Raw genomic sequence first — 12,295 nt, forward strand, 5'->3', positions numbered from 1 at the left:
TGATGGGAATTTAAGTTGGTAGTCACTATGCAAAAAAGTATAAAAGTTCCTCAGAAAATTAAAAATAGATCTACCACATGACCCAGCAATCCCACCGCTGTGTGTATGTCCAAAGAAAATGAAATCGCTGTCTCAAAGAGGCACCTGTAGCCCCATGTCCATTACAGCAGTGTGGACAATAGCCAAGACATGGAGACAGCCTGAGTGACCATCAGTGAATGAACAGGCAAAGAAAATTTAACATATATAAATATTATTCAGCCATTACAAAAGGAAATCTGCCTTTTGCAACATCATGTATGGACTTGAAGGGCATTGTGCTACATGAAACAAGTGAGACAGAGAAAGACAAATACTGTACGATCTCCTTATCTGTGAAATCTTAAGAGCCAAACTCATAGAAACAGAGAGTAGAATGGTGGTTGCCCGGTGGTTGGGGGGGGGGGGGCGGCTGGGGAGGGAAGTGGGGAGGTGTTGGTCAAGAGCACAAGCTTCCAGCTGTACGATGAGTAAGGTCTGGTATCTAATGTACAGCACGGTGGATACAATTAATAGTACTCTATTAGATACTTGAGAGCTGTTAAGAGAGAAGATCACAGGTGGCAAACACAAGGCCCACGAACCAAATCTGGCCCTCTGCCTTGTTTTATCTGGCCCGGCACCTTGTTTCTACCAGAGGCAGCGCTGAGCTCTCACTTAACTGTTAAGAAGTAGTTACGTGGATTGAGTGCGGGCTGCGAACCAAAGTGTCGCAGGTTCAATTCCCAGCCAGGGTACATGCCTGGGTTGCAGGCCATAACCCCCAGGAACCGCACACTGATGTTTCTCTCTCTCTCTATCTCCCTCCCTTCCCTCTCTAAAAATAAAATAAATAAAATCTTTAAAAAAGAGTATATTTTTTTCTAAAAAACAAAAAGAAGTAGTTACACGTATACAGTCCTAAAATTACATTCGGCCTTTTGAAGGCAGCCTCTGGGCTGATGCGGCCCCCGGGGAAAACGAATTTGACACCCTGGAGTAGACTGTAAATATTACAGCCACACACAAAAAATGGTAATTATATAAGGGGGTGGCGATGTTAACTAACCTTACTGCCATATATATACATGTACCTAATCATCATGTTGCACACCTTAAACTTGCATATGTTATAGGTCGACGATATCTCGCTAAAACTGGAAGAAAATAAAATCATATGGCTTTGTGTTTTCTTTAAGGTAAATGTACCTGTGTGGCTCATAACTTCACAAGCATGTGACGTTTTTCTGCTTTCATAACTTCTTTGTCCATGATCACAGAGGAGGAGACACATTCCTGGGGAAGGAAAAGAAAAGCCCGAAAGAGAGTGCAGGAGGAAGAAGGGACGTCAAGACTATGCTCTGTGTTGTGCATCAGAGAGAGACAGCCTAAAACAGAACTGTGATATAAGCCACAAAAGAGAAAATAGGGGTTTGTAGTGGTTTGTGTCTCCTAGGCCCTGTGTCAGCCTCAACGCAGTGTTATTTTTTAGCTGTTGCCCATCGACCAACAAGTGTTTTTTGGAACACCTTGTATTCACCAGGCACTACTCAAGGAGCTCGGGAAATAGGGATGAAGAAGACAATATTCCCGCTGTCACGGAGCACAGGTTTCAGTTGAAGGGAAAGGGTGACAAAAAAAATGAGCAAAGATGACTAGACATTGAATGGGGAAGGGAGAAATATTTTATTTTTATTTATTTTTTTCTCCTGCAAAAAGCTTTATGGTTTCCATTTGGTCCAAGGCACGGGGGAGGGCTCCGGGTGGTTAAAAGCCGGCCTAGTGGTCGCAGGGAGAGGCTCCGGGCAGAAGTCAGACACCAGGGGGGTGCAGGGGGACCCTCAAAGGCCTCTGGGCTCCAAAGACTCCTAGCCGGGCTTGCAGGTGAGCTTTTGGACGAGTTACTCACCCAGCCCAGCCTGGGACCGGCCAACCTGCTGATGGTAGTCAGGTGGTCGCCCATCTTCTTGATGGGTTTCACCTGCTCTTCCAGGAAGTGGTTCTCCAGGAAGTCACAAGGTGAGGGTCTGTGCAGGTAGACCCCAGGGCCTGCAGGTCCCAGAGGGCCTGGTCCAGGTTCTCCAGCACCGTGGCAGACTCCCTGGCATCCTGCGTTTTATTTATTGCCTCACTCATCATGGGAGGCTTCTGCAAATCCTAGAAGAGGGTGCGGCTGCTGCACTGGTTTTGCACCCTCAAGAGACACCAGGTGCCCTGCCTCTGCTCCTCTGCCAGCTTGGTGAAGAAGGGGCCCACACCCTCCAGAGCCACACTGTCTCAGTCAAAACAGAAGCCCAGGCAGAGGTAGGGGTAGGAGGCCCACAGGTGCAGAGTGATCAGGCAGTTGATGGTGGCCTTCACCTTAGCGGAATAATTCTAACAAATCTGGGAGCTCATGGTTGCTCAGCAATAAGGAATTAAGTCGTCCCCACCCCCCCACCCCCCCCCCAAAAAAAGGTGTTGGCTGGTCTTAGAGGCCCAGGGTGGCTGAAACGGTTCTCAAAGTGGAGACTTGAGATGAGGCTGGAGAGGGGTCAGAGGCTGGTGAAAGGCGGGTCCCTGGGTCCCTTCTGTCCAAACGCTGTTGAAGTGAGACAGATCACCGAGAGCACTGCAAGGGGAGGGATAGTTTAGATTGCGCGGTCAAGGAAGTCATCCCTGAAGAGGTAATAGTTGAACTAAAAACTAATGATGAAAAGAGAGCTACCCATGTGGAAATGCGAAACCTTGCTTACCTCTCATGACGGCAAGATGGCTGCCAACGCTTCAAGCACCACATGCTCACATAACTTCAAAGCAGGTCCGGGGGGTTATCTTCGTAAGAGTTTCCTTTTATTGGGAAGAAAAATATTTCCCATAAGTCCCAGCACACTTCCCTTCAGGTCCCCCTGGCCAGAACCCTGTCACATATCTACTCTCCTCCCAGTCGGGGCAGAAGGGACTGGGACTGCAGAGACTGGTTAGGAGGGGTGTCCTTTCCCGAGCATCTGCTCCCCAAAACCTCAAGCAGACCGGCCTCCTGTCCTCGAAGAACAGGAGCAGAGCAGTTCCAAAGACCAAGCTGGAGATATTTCATTTACCCAGGATTTACCACACACTGCACGTGCGCCAGGCACTGTGTGAGTGTCATGGATAAAAAGGAGACCTAGGCGCCCCTCTCACCATTGCATTCTACCGCTTAAAAACCTTCAGTGAGGGGAGCTCCCTCTTTCCTCCTCTTCACCATTTCAAAGGTCTAGTTCATGGTCGCTTGCCACCCTGAAGCTTCCTCTCTTCTTTTTAGATGTGAAGGACTTCTCAATTTGCAGCTCGCATTTATTTATTTTACCAATATTCATTGAACACCTGGGTCATGGGAATACAATTTGGCTGAAAAGACAAGGGCCATGCACAGAGTTTATATTTCAGTGCCATAGAGAGTAGTAGCCAGTTACAAGAAAAAAATAAATAATGGCACAAGAGGTGAACCATGGGAGCCATCGGAGTACCGAGAAGGAGGGCCTCTAGTCATCCAAAGGTGAGGTGAGGGATGGTAATAAAAGAAGCTATATTTCGTTGAAAATATCATTTCACACAGCATTTCAACAATGAATAGAATTTAGGGAAATGAGGGTGGCGGTCAGGAGTTGGGGGAGAAGGCAAGGCTAGCCCACCTAGAAAAATGAACATGAGCAAAGAAGGGTCAGAGGTGGGAAGACAGAGTTGGAAAAAGCAAAGGAAAGCTCTGTGTTGCTGGAGAAGAGTGGGCGGGGAGAACAGGGAGAGAGGAACCTACCACGACAGCACAAGGCCAGGTCAGCTCAGTGGTACACTCTTGGGCTCTGTCTGGAGGGAAGTCATGGACGGGATTGACGTGGTCAGTTTGCATTTTAGAGAAGGTATTCTTGTTCCTTTGCTGCGATTCCCACACTTCAGCCATGCTACAAACAGGATGACCAACAAGTCACTGTGGCAACAGGCTGGACCAGGACAGCAGCCGAGGAGTGGGCAGTGACAGGGGAGGTCCAAGACTCAGGGCATAACAGGGCTGTGACTGCTTGGAGCGGGGAGGAGGCCAGGGCGACTTCGGGTGGCTCTGGATGGGCACTGGGGGTACCCTTCCCTGGATGGCTTCCTTTCTGTACGAGTTGTTTGAGCAGCCTCCCACAGGGCCCTGAACACAAACTGTGTTCGTTAATTCACCTTTTGGATGACTTTTCTCCTCCTCCTCCTCCGCTTCCTTCATGCCAAAACCACTGCCACTTTTCTCAGACAGACCCATTTCAAGCTTCTCCTTTGGATCCACACCCTCAGGAACCACGTAGAAAACATGGCTTCTGTGCTTCAGGTTTCTATCATTCTGTCCCTTGAGCAAAGCCTGTATTTTTTGAGCCCCTACTGTGAGGCAGGCACCAAAATGTGAAGTGATTCCAGCAGTCAAAAGTTAGATTCCAGCTAACAAAAGTTTTCCAGCTAATACAAATGTAAGACATCCGATCAGACATTTCAAGAAGTCAGCGATCAATGAACTGCAATTAGTAATTGACACGAATTCAACTCCCCCCCTTGCATTTGTATTTTATTCGTTAAAAAAAAAAAAAAAACCCTCATGTCTTTCCATTTAAAGATTACTCTTGAGAGACAGCAGGATAGCACACGAACCAGTGTCAGTTCTGGGTGTTCTCCATGTGGTCTTTCATGTGCCTTTTGTACCATCTGCAATTCTACTACTTGAGGTTACCGGTAGTAATTTTACGTCACCGTATAGCTACATGATGAGGTTCCGAATATGCTCTATCTCTATGTGTTAAGTAGTCCCACGCCTGGATGGAGCATCAAAGTGAGAATGGTGAGCTTAAAGGGCCTTTAACACATCTTGAAGCAATAACGAGCCATAGACTGAAGCAGGGGCGTTTTTAAACATTGCACAGGACTAAAACAATTGAACCAATTTGTCTTTTGTTCTTTTTTTATTGCATTATTACATTAATCCTGTTTAAAAAAAAACTCGAAAAGCATTGAACTCGGGTGCCACGCTATATACAAAGTCCTCCACAGGGCCCGGCTTGGCCCGAACGCGGGTTTCCGCCGCCCGGCGCGGAGCGCTGTGAAGGCCATCGCCCTGTGGCCATCGCGCACCCTTGCGCTCGGTCCCAGGGAAGCGGCGAGAAACGAAAGGCTGCGGGACAGAACCCTCAGCTCACCCGGAGTTCTCCCTCCGGGCGGGAGGATCCGGAGCGAAGTTTGCCAAGTTTTCAGGCAGGCCCGGCTCAGCAAACGCCGCTGCTACCGGCCGCCTTCTCGCTCCAGTGGCAGGCCAGGCCCGTGGGAAGTTTGCTTCGGGGGTCTCGGGCCTTCAAAGAAAAACCCTGGGAGGCGGGGTGCGCCACTCAGGCCATCCCTCCGGGGGCGGGGGGGGCGACGAAGGGGACCCTGCGCCCCGGGGACAAAGAAGCTTGCTCACAGAAAGTGGGATGACCTTGGAAACTCGGGACCTCTGTAGGGTTTCAGTCACCCCAAGTGCCCTCCCTTTCCCCGCGGCTCCTTCCTTCCCGAATCTGCCCAGGTCCGCCCGCCCCTTCGCCACCCGTGCTTTTTCCTGCTTTTTCTTTAAGAGAGTTCTATGCACTAGGTGCAGGAGGGGCCGCGCTGGCTGCGGGGCCCAGCCCTTCCCGCCGCGCCCAGGGCCGCCCTCCCCGCCGGTGCCGGCTGATTGATGGCCCCGGCCGGCCCCGGTCCCCTCTCCCCACCCCCGCCCCGCCTCGGCTCGCCCGCGAGCCCGGCTGTGTGTTTTGGAAGCGGCGCAGCGGGCTGCAGCCCTGTGACGCCCGGAGCGGGCAGCGCCGCCCTTCCTTCCCCCCGGGCTCGGGCGGCGGCGCGGCGGCGGGGCCGGGGGCGGGCGGGGCGCGGGCTCCCGGGCGGAGGGTGCAGGGAGGGGGTGCCGTGCCGGGCGCCCCGGGCCGGGCGGGGGCCAGAGGGCGGGGGCTCCGGGGCGGGGGCCGCGCCGGGCCCGCCCAGCCCCACGGCCGCGCCGCGCCTCGCGGGACAGGTTCGGCCGGCGGGGCGGCGCCCGGCTCCGGGGGAATAATGAGTGTCTGTCAGGCCGTCCCCGGGTGACTGGGCGGGGCGGGGCGGAGGCGGCGCGGGAGGCGGGGGTGGCGGGGGAAGGGCGCAGGGCGGGGTGCGTGTTTGCGCGAGTGACTCGGTCGACCCCTCCGGCGGCTGCCTCCACCCAAGTGGGTGGGGACCCGCCCAGCCCGGGCGGCCGCCGCGGCCCCATCTCCCCTCCCTGACCCTCCCACCCTGGGTCCCAGCCTCTACTTACCCCGCCAGCCCCGGGAGGCTCGCAGAGCGAGCGGCGCCGGCGTCATGTGACTGCCCAGAGTTGGTGCCAGGAGCCAGAGGGGAGCCAGGAGCGAAGCCGCGCGGAGCAGCGCGCAGCCGGGGCCCGAGCCGGAGCGCAGGGCGAGCGTCCGCAGCACGCGCGCCCGTCTCCGTCCCCGTCCCCTGCGACCGCCGCCACCGCCGGCGCCCGGACTGGAGCGCTGACACTACTGCATTCGCGGGGTTCGAGGCAGCCCGGGGCCAGGCCTTTTATTTCTCGTCTGCAGCGCTCAGCACCGCTCCTCGAAAAGTAAGTCCCCTCTCCCTCACATTTCCTTCTCGCCCGACTCCCGCGGCCCCCCTCTTTGGCTTGTCCACTTTTCATTTTTTGTGGGGGTTGCTCCTTGAATGGGTTGGGGTGCAGCGTGGGGGTGGGGGTGCCTTGTGGGCTTGGGAAAGTGCAACAGCTCTTTGCAGCCAGGGGTGGCGGCGGAGAGGGAGGCTAGGGGGAGGAAGCCCCCGGGTTCAGCGGTTGAAAGTGTGGGATTGGGGGGAGCCACCGTGCGGATCCGGGGGTGTGGGGGGGGGGCGAGGCTGGCAGCGCCCGCCGCGGCCTCGGCGAGGGCGCGAGCGGGGGCTCACCTGTGTGGTCGCCCGGCCGCCGCCCGCCCGCTTTTTCGCGATTCTCTCCGAAGCCCCCAAAATCTCAGTGCTCTCCGCGTGTGGCAACGTTGTTTGGAGAAAGGTAGCGTCGAGGCCGCGCTCCTGCTCCTCCCCCTCCGGGTCCCCCACCCTCCTCTCCCGCGCCCTCCCCCTCTCCGCCCTCCGCCTGCGCCCCCCACCGCCCCCCTTCTCGGATGGGGCGCGCGGCTGCTCGCCCGTCCAAGCAAACTTGGAACAGCCTCCTAGTCCCTCTGGGAAGAAACTTGGGGCATTTGGGACTGGAGGCAGCATCCCATTCACAGTCCTGGAGCCCAGGAGCCGTCAGGGTATCCGGATCCCCGAGGGCTGGCCGGATTTGGAGCGTCCTTCTCGGGGACACGGGGAGAACCTGCCGCAGTGCCTGGAGCAAGGATTGCAGCTGGGCTGGAGGCTGAGACCGCTTGAGGCAGCTGCCCGCAGTTAGGGACCAGAGGCGGGCGGGGACGGAGGGACTGATTCCGAGCGGCTTTCCTGGAGATGGCAGATAATACTAGGAATTGTCATAGCCACTTCTTTGGCAGATAACAGGGAGAATCTTTTCTGCTTTAAATTTTGCAGCAACGTGGGAGAAAAAACATGTGAATGGGGCTATCTTTTCTGTCAGGTTGAAAGGAAATTGCCAATTGCTCACCTTCTTGTATTTCACTCAAATAAATATTTTGCACTGAATTTCTTACTAACTCAGAATGTATTTTTCCACTAAGATCACCAAGACACTTAAGAGATATATTGATTGTATTACAAGAGGAGAAAGAGTCTGTAATTATTTATTTAGACCTAGTACCTGTAATTATAAGAAAAATCCAGCGAGGCATGGGGCAGCTGTGCATTACAGGTTTTCCCACAGAGCAGTGTGGTAACGTCCTTTCGGGAGTGCTTTGTGTGTGGGTCTGAGGAGCATTTTATTTTTAAGAGAACTCCATCCGGATGGTAATCTGCCTGACCTGAGGGAAGACTTCCAGGGAAGCAACAATCTGATAGCATTAACGTCTGCAAAATTTTGCAAGTGGGTATTTTTTTAAAACAAGAGTGGAGGAATACGTTTCTTCTGGCTTGCAACATGGAGTGTGTGTTAGTTGACCTTAGGCTGTTAACAGAAACCTGAAATGAGATGTTTGATTAATTTAAACTCTCTAGAGAAACATCTCAATTTCTACAGTCAGTGGGCTTTGCTGCAGAACCATTAGGAGGAAAAAACCTAATGTACTATTAGTGAGTTCAATGAAGAGATACTGTCTGTAAGGGACATTTGGCTTGCAAGAAGGGGAATGCAAGTCTAAAAACTTTACTGTGACAATAACAAAGAAAAGTAGCTGCTTAGACCACAAAATCTTGTCAGATATGAAACAGCAAAATAGCTTTGAGAAAGGTGTCTTTTTTGTTTTTTTTCACTGCAAAGTTTCTAAATTAAAATCCAATCTTCCGGTTGCTATAGGCCCTGTGATGTCTTCTCCTTTCTTTTCTTTCCTTTTTAACCTGGAGTTATGTCTACACACAGATTCTTCAATCCCTGATCATGGAAACCTGCGTTTAACAGCCCTAACAAAATTAAGAGAAATAATGAGAAAAGGAATATGCATGGATTTTACTTCCTTAAAAACAACTAGAGGAAACAATTTAGCATGTTAAACTAAATGTCAGGGGCAGGATCATACTCCCGAAAGGTGGATTTCTGTAGGTGTGTGTACGGATGTGCAGCTGTGTGCAAATATGTTTGTAATCATGCAGTTAAAGAGGACTGAAAATTTGAGGGGACTCTAGCTGTCCCACCCTCTCATGTCTTAGCTTTAGTTCTGTGGCTAAGGGACACTTAAAAATGGTCCAATTTTCAGTTGTGTTGAATAACCCAATAATAATCTGAATTCTTAACTGCAGTGTTTTGTCTTTATTTTCCTACTGATGCTCTGAGGCTGAGCAGTAATTATTCCCCTAACCCAGAATTTGATCATGGCTGGAGACCAGCCACTGGGGTGGGGGATGAAGAGACAAAAGAAATCGGTAGGGAGGCTGCTGTTAATGAGGAAGGTCTCTGCTGCTTGAATATGATAAAATCCCATGTTCACTTACGATGTTTACTGGATGTGGAAGCTCCTATTTGTAAATAGGGCAGGTCCCTTGTATAAAGCTGGTGTTATTATTCACACCCATAGAACAAACACCTCCACCCCCCTGTTGTTGTCTTTAAAAACTCCAGCTGCTCATGAATATAGGGTCAGGGAGGGCCGGCTAAATGTTTCTCTGTGCTTTCTCTCCAGCACAGCCAGCAGAGCTGTTTCCTGTTCTTTGTTTCAAGGCTGGGGTTTGCGTCATACATTCCAAGTGGCATATGTGTGCTCTTTCCTGTTTCAGGCTGTTTTCTGGTAGATCAGTAGCCCGGACCAGGCCTCGGTCCCTGCCCCTAAATTCCCTAACTCCACCCAGGGGGTTATCATGTCTCTACACACTTGCTGTTGCTTAAGACGCCCATGTTATGTCATAATGAGAAGTCAGTTAACCTTTTTCCACACACCCTTTGCTCCAGTGTGTTTCTATGGGTGAATGAAGACTTTTTACCTTTGCAAGTTCATCATTGCCCATTGTGATTTTGAGAAATTGATGTGTGTACTGGCTGGAAGTCTAAAGGAGGTTGCTTTTGTTTGGGAGGTTGGTTTTTGTTTTGAGGTGCACAGGGTGTTTGTTTTGAGGTGGGCATTTTGCCCCGAAATGGTGGGTTGTGGACCAGGATTACCACCTTACAGTGTAGAAGACCTAGTGTTGTCTGAAAGGTGTGGCCTGTCCTTGCGCATTCAACAGGGGCGCCCAAGGCATGGGGAGCTTCCTAGGATGGAGAACTTCAGCCGTCTTGGCAGCCTGGGCTGACTTGAAAGTCTTATTATGTTAAGGAAGAAATCTTCAGAAAAAGTGTCAAAACAAAACAAGATCTACTAGGGGGGAAAAATCCCAGTTTCTTTTTTTTTTTTTTTTTTTTTTTAAGACAAAAACTTGAGCACTAGGATAATTTTTTAAGGACAAAGATTTTACTGTCTTCTACACCTGATTTCCAAACTGAAAATAGTTAGAATAAAAAGATCAAACAAAAGGAGAACTGAAGATAAAAAATTCATCTAATGATAGCTTGGAAAATTTTAATCTTGTATTTTGAAAACAAGAAGAAGAATGCTGTTATTTTTATTGTTTTACAATAACTTTTTCATAATGCCCCCCCTTTTTGTGGGGGGGGGTATTCTGTCAGTTGTGGGTTAACAAATTTCTGGGTTAACTATTTAAAACCTACTTTAATAAGTTATTTTTCTCTTGGTTCTCCAGAGACTAAGATTGAGAGAAATGGTTGGAAAAGAAAACTTTTGGCAAGTTTCTATTTTAAAGTTCTTATTTATCTAAAGGAATTATTTACAATGTACTCTAATGGAATTAATTGAAAGAGTTGCTGAGGCAGCAAGTGAGGCCCTGGCCTTCCAAAAATTGATAATAGTATCTGGTTTTAATGTCCTGTTCCACCACATTTTTCTTTATGGACAAATAAATACACAATATGATGTTAAGAAAACCTCTAGGATCAAATAGTAGACTACTGATAACTTTCCTTGAAAAAAAGATGGGAGTTTTGGAAAGTTTCAGTAAGGGTTTTTTTTCTTCTTCTTCTTTGGAGAAGAAGAAAAAACTTGAAATATTAATCTGACTTTTAGGACAAGAAGCCTTTAAACTAAAATTTGTAAGTAAGCCAAATTGAAGCAAGTTTTTTGTCTTGTTTGAGTTCCAAAGTTGTTAGCAAGCCAGATAGATTTGGTAGACTGAGGTTTGTTTTTTGTTTTTGGTTTTTTTTTTTTTTTGGCTTACCACAAATCCTTTCTCCCTCCTCATTTGTGAGAAGAGGGAGATAGGTGTTTAATAGAGATGATTAGGATCTAATACAGTCTATCAGAAAAAAAAAAATTCTGCAAGTTTCTAAATGCTAGGCTAAACAATAGTGAAAAATGATAACAGTCTGAAAGCTATTATAGTTAGAAAAATGGGAACAATAGTTTTGATCTCTTGACCATTTAAGTCATCATTCCTAATTCAATAACATTTTATCTCCACCCCCTTTTAGATACTTGCCATCTTACTGTTTCCAAAGCAACATTTTTGCTATAAAATGAACAGCTTTAAGTGGTATTTCTTACTCTATTTTCACACTCAGTCATGTTCAAGGATGGATAGATAGGTAGGTAGATGGATAAAGACACACGACCCCCCTCCTCCTTTCACTGCTAGGAATTACACTGTTCTGGAAACTGGCTTTCTTTCTGAAGTGCTTCATTTATCATTGGTTCAAGCTCAAAAAAAAAAACAAACCCCTTAGAGTCATAAAACAATGGTTACCTGCTTTGCTAATAATGTAATAAATACTTGAATCGAAATTCAGCTTGGAGTGAGGTGGAAGGGAAGGATTATAATGGGTTTTGGCATTCTCATTTCCCAGCCAGGTCTGTGCTTTTCTCAGACGGGGTCTGCTGTCCGGAGCAGAGCCGGAGGCAGGAAACCAGACCACAGTCTGCCCCACAGGGGAGAGCCTTGTCCAAAGGGGGTGGTAGCCCTGCTCCTCCCCCCACCCCCAGCCACCCCTTCCTTGAAATTTAGCAGTAATGAAAGAGACACCATGCTAGAGAGAGAGTTTCTGAACCAGAAGTAGGACTGTTTTCCTCCAAAGCAAAAAAAAAAATCTTAACTGGCTCTCTGCTTTTTCTGGAAGGTCACCGTAGTTCAATGGAACATTTAAAAAACTATCAGTATATTTTGTATCCCTCAGTCAGAGTGTTTAATAGTAAAGTTCTTTCTCTAGCAAAACAGGTTCCTGGAGCTGTTTGAAACTCACTCCATTGTGTTGGCAGGTGGAATACATTATCATTTCCCCCATCTAATTATTAGGGGAGCTGGAGACACAATGTAGCAAGTTCAGTGGCCCTTCAGCCAATGTATCCCTGGTAACCCTGGGACTGGCTCTTACCCTCATTTCCATGAAGCGGGTGTTTCCTGAGGCTGCCCCCTTCCAGGAGGACCCTGAAGAACCCAGATGAGCCTGAGACACGCTCAAGAAGGTTAACAATCTCTGGCAGGCCCGAGGATCTCCAGGGATGGCCTGGAGCGAGTCTCAACCCAGATCAGTGGAGTTTGGCCAAATCTAGACACAGGAGATCAAATGGACACTGAGGTCAGCGCGTCTACCCTGGAGAACAACCTGTGAATCAGGTGTGGGTTTTTCTCCTTTGGCCTATATGCTCCTCTTTCTACT

The 12,295-nt window shown here is 49.3% G+C and overlaps 1 protein-coding gene and 1 long non-coding RNA gene across 4 annotated transcripts in view; one reads left to right on the forward strand and one right to left on the reverse strand.

The window, feature by feature from the left end:
* Positions 1-1,724: 1,724 nt before the first annotated feature.
* LOC114491836 lies at positions 1,725-6,090 on the reverse strand. 2 transcript variants are annotated; one of them, XR_004901732.1, is made up of 2 exons: positions 3,794-6,090; positions 1,725-2,629 (listed from the first exon to the last, which is right to left on the reverse strand). It is a non-coding gene; the product is annotated as an uncharacterized LOC114491836 (long non-coding RNA). The 2 variants fall into 2 exon arrangements; XR_004901731.1 differs by having other exon boundaries at positions 2,754-6,090.
* A 96-nt stretch (positions 6,091-6,186) lies between these two features.
* The window catches only part of KLF3 (Kruppel like factor 3), a 33,657-nt gene continuing 27,548 nt past the window's right edge, over positions 6,187-12,295 (forward strand). The window contains exon 1 of one of the 2 annotated variants that reach the window (XM_028505786.2): positions 6,187-6,631. The gene's annotated coding sequence lies outside the window, so the exon portion shown is untranslated. Of the gene's footprint in view, positions 6,632-7,167; positions 8,030-12,295 lie in introns of those variants that run through there. The other variant, XM_036019751.1, reaches the window with a different exon arrangement.

Source organism: Phyllostomus discolor, chromosome 1, assembly GCF_004126475.2.
Source record: "Phyllostomus discolor isolate MPI-MPIP mPhyDis1 chromosome 1, mPhyDis1.pri.v3, whole genome shotgun sequence".
NCBI lineage: Eukaryota > Metazoa > Chordata > Mammalia > Chiroptera > Phyllostomidae > Phyllostomus > Phyllostomus discolor.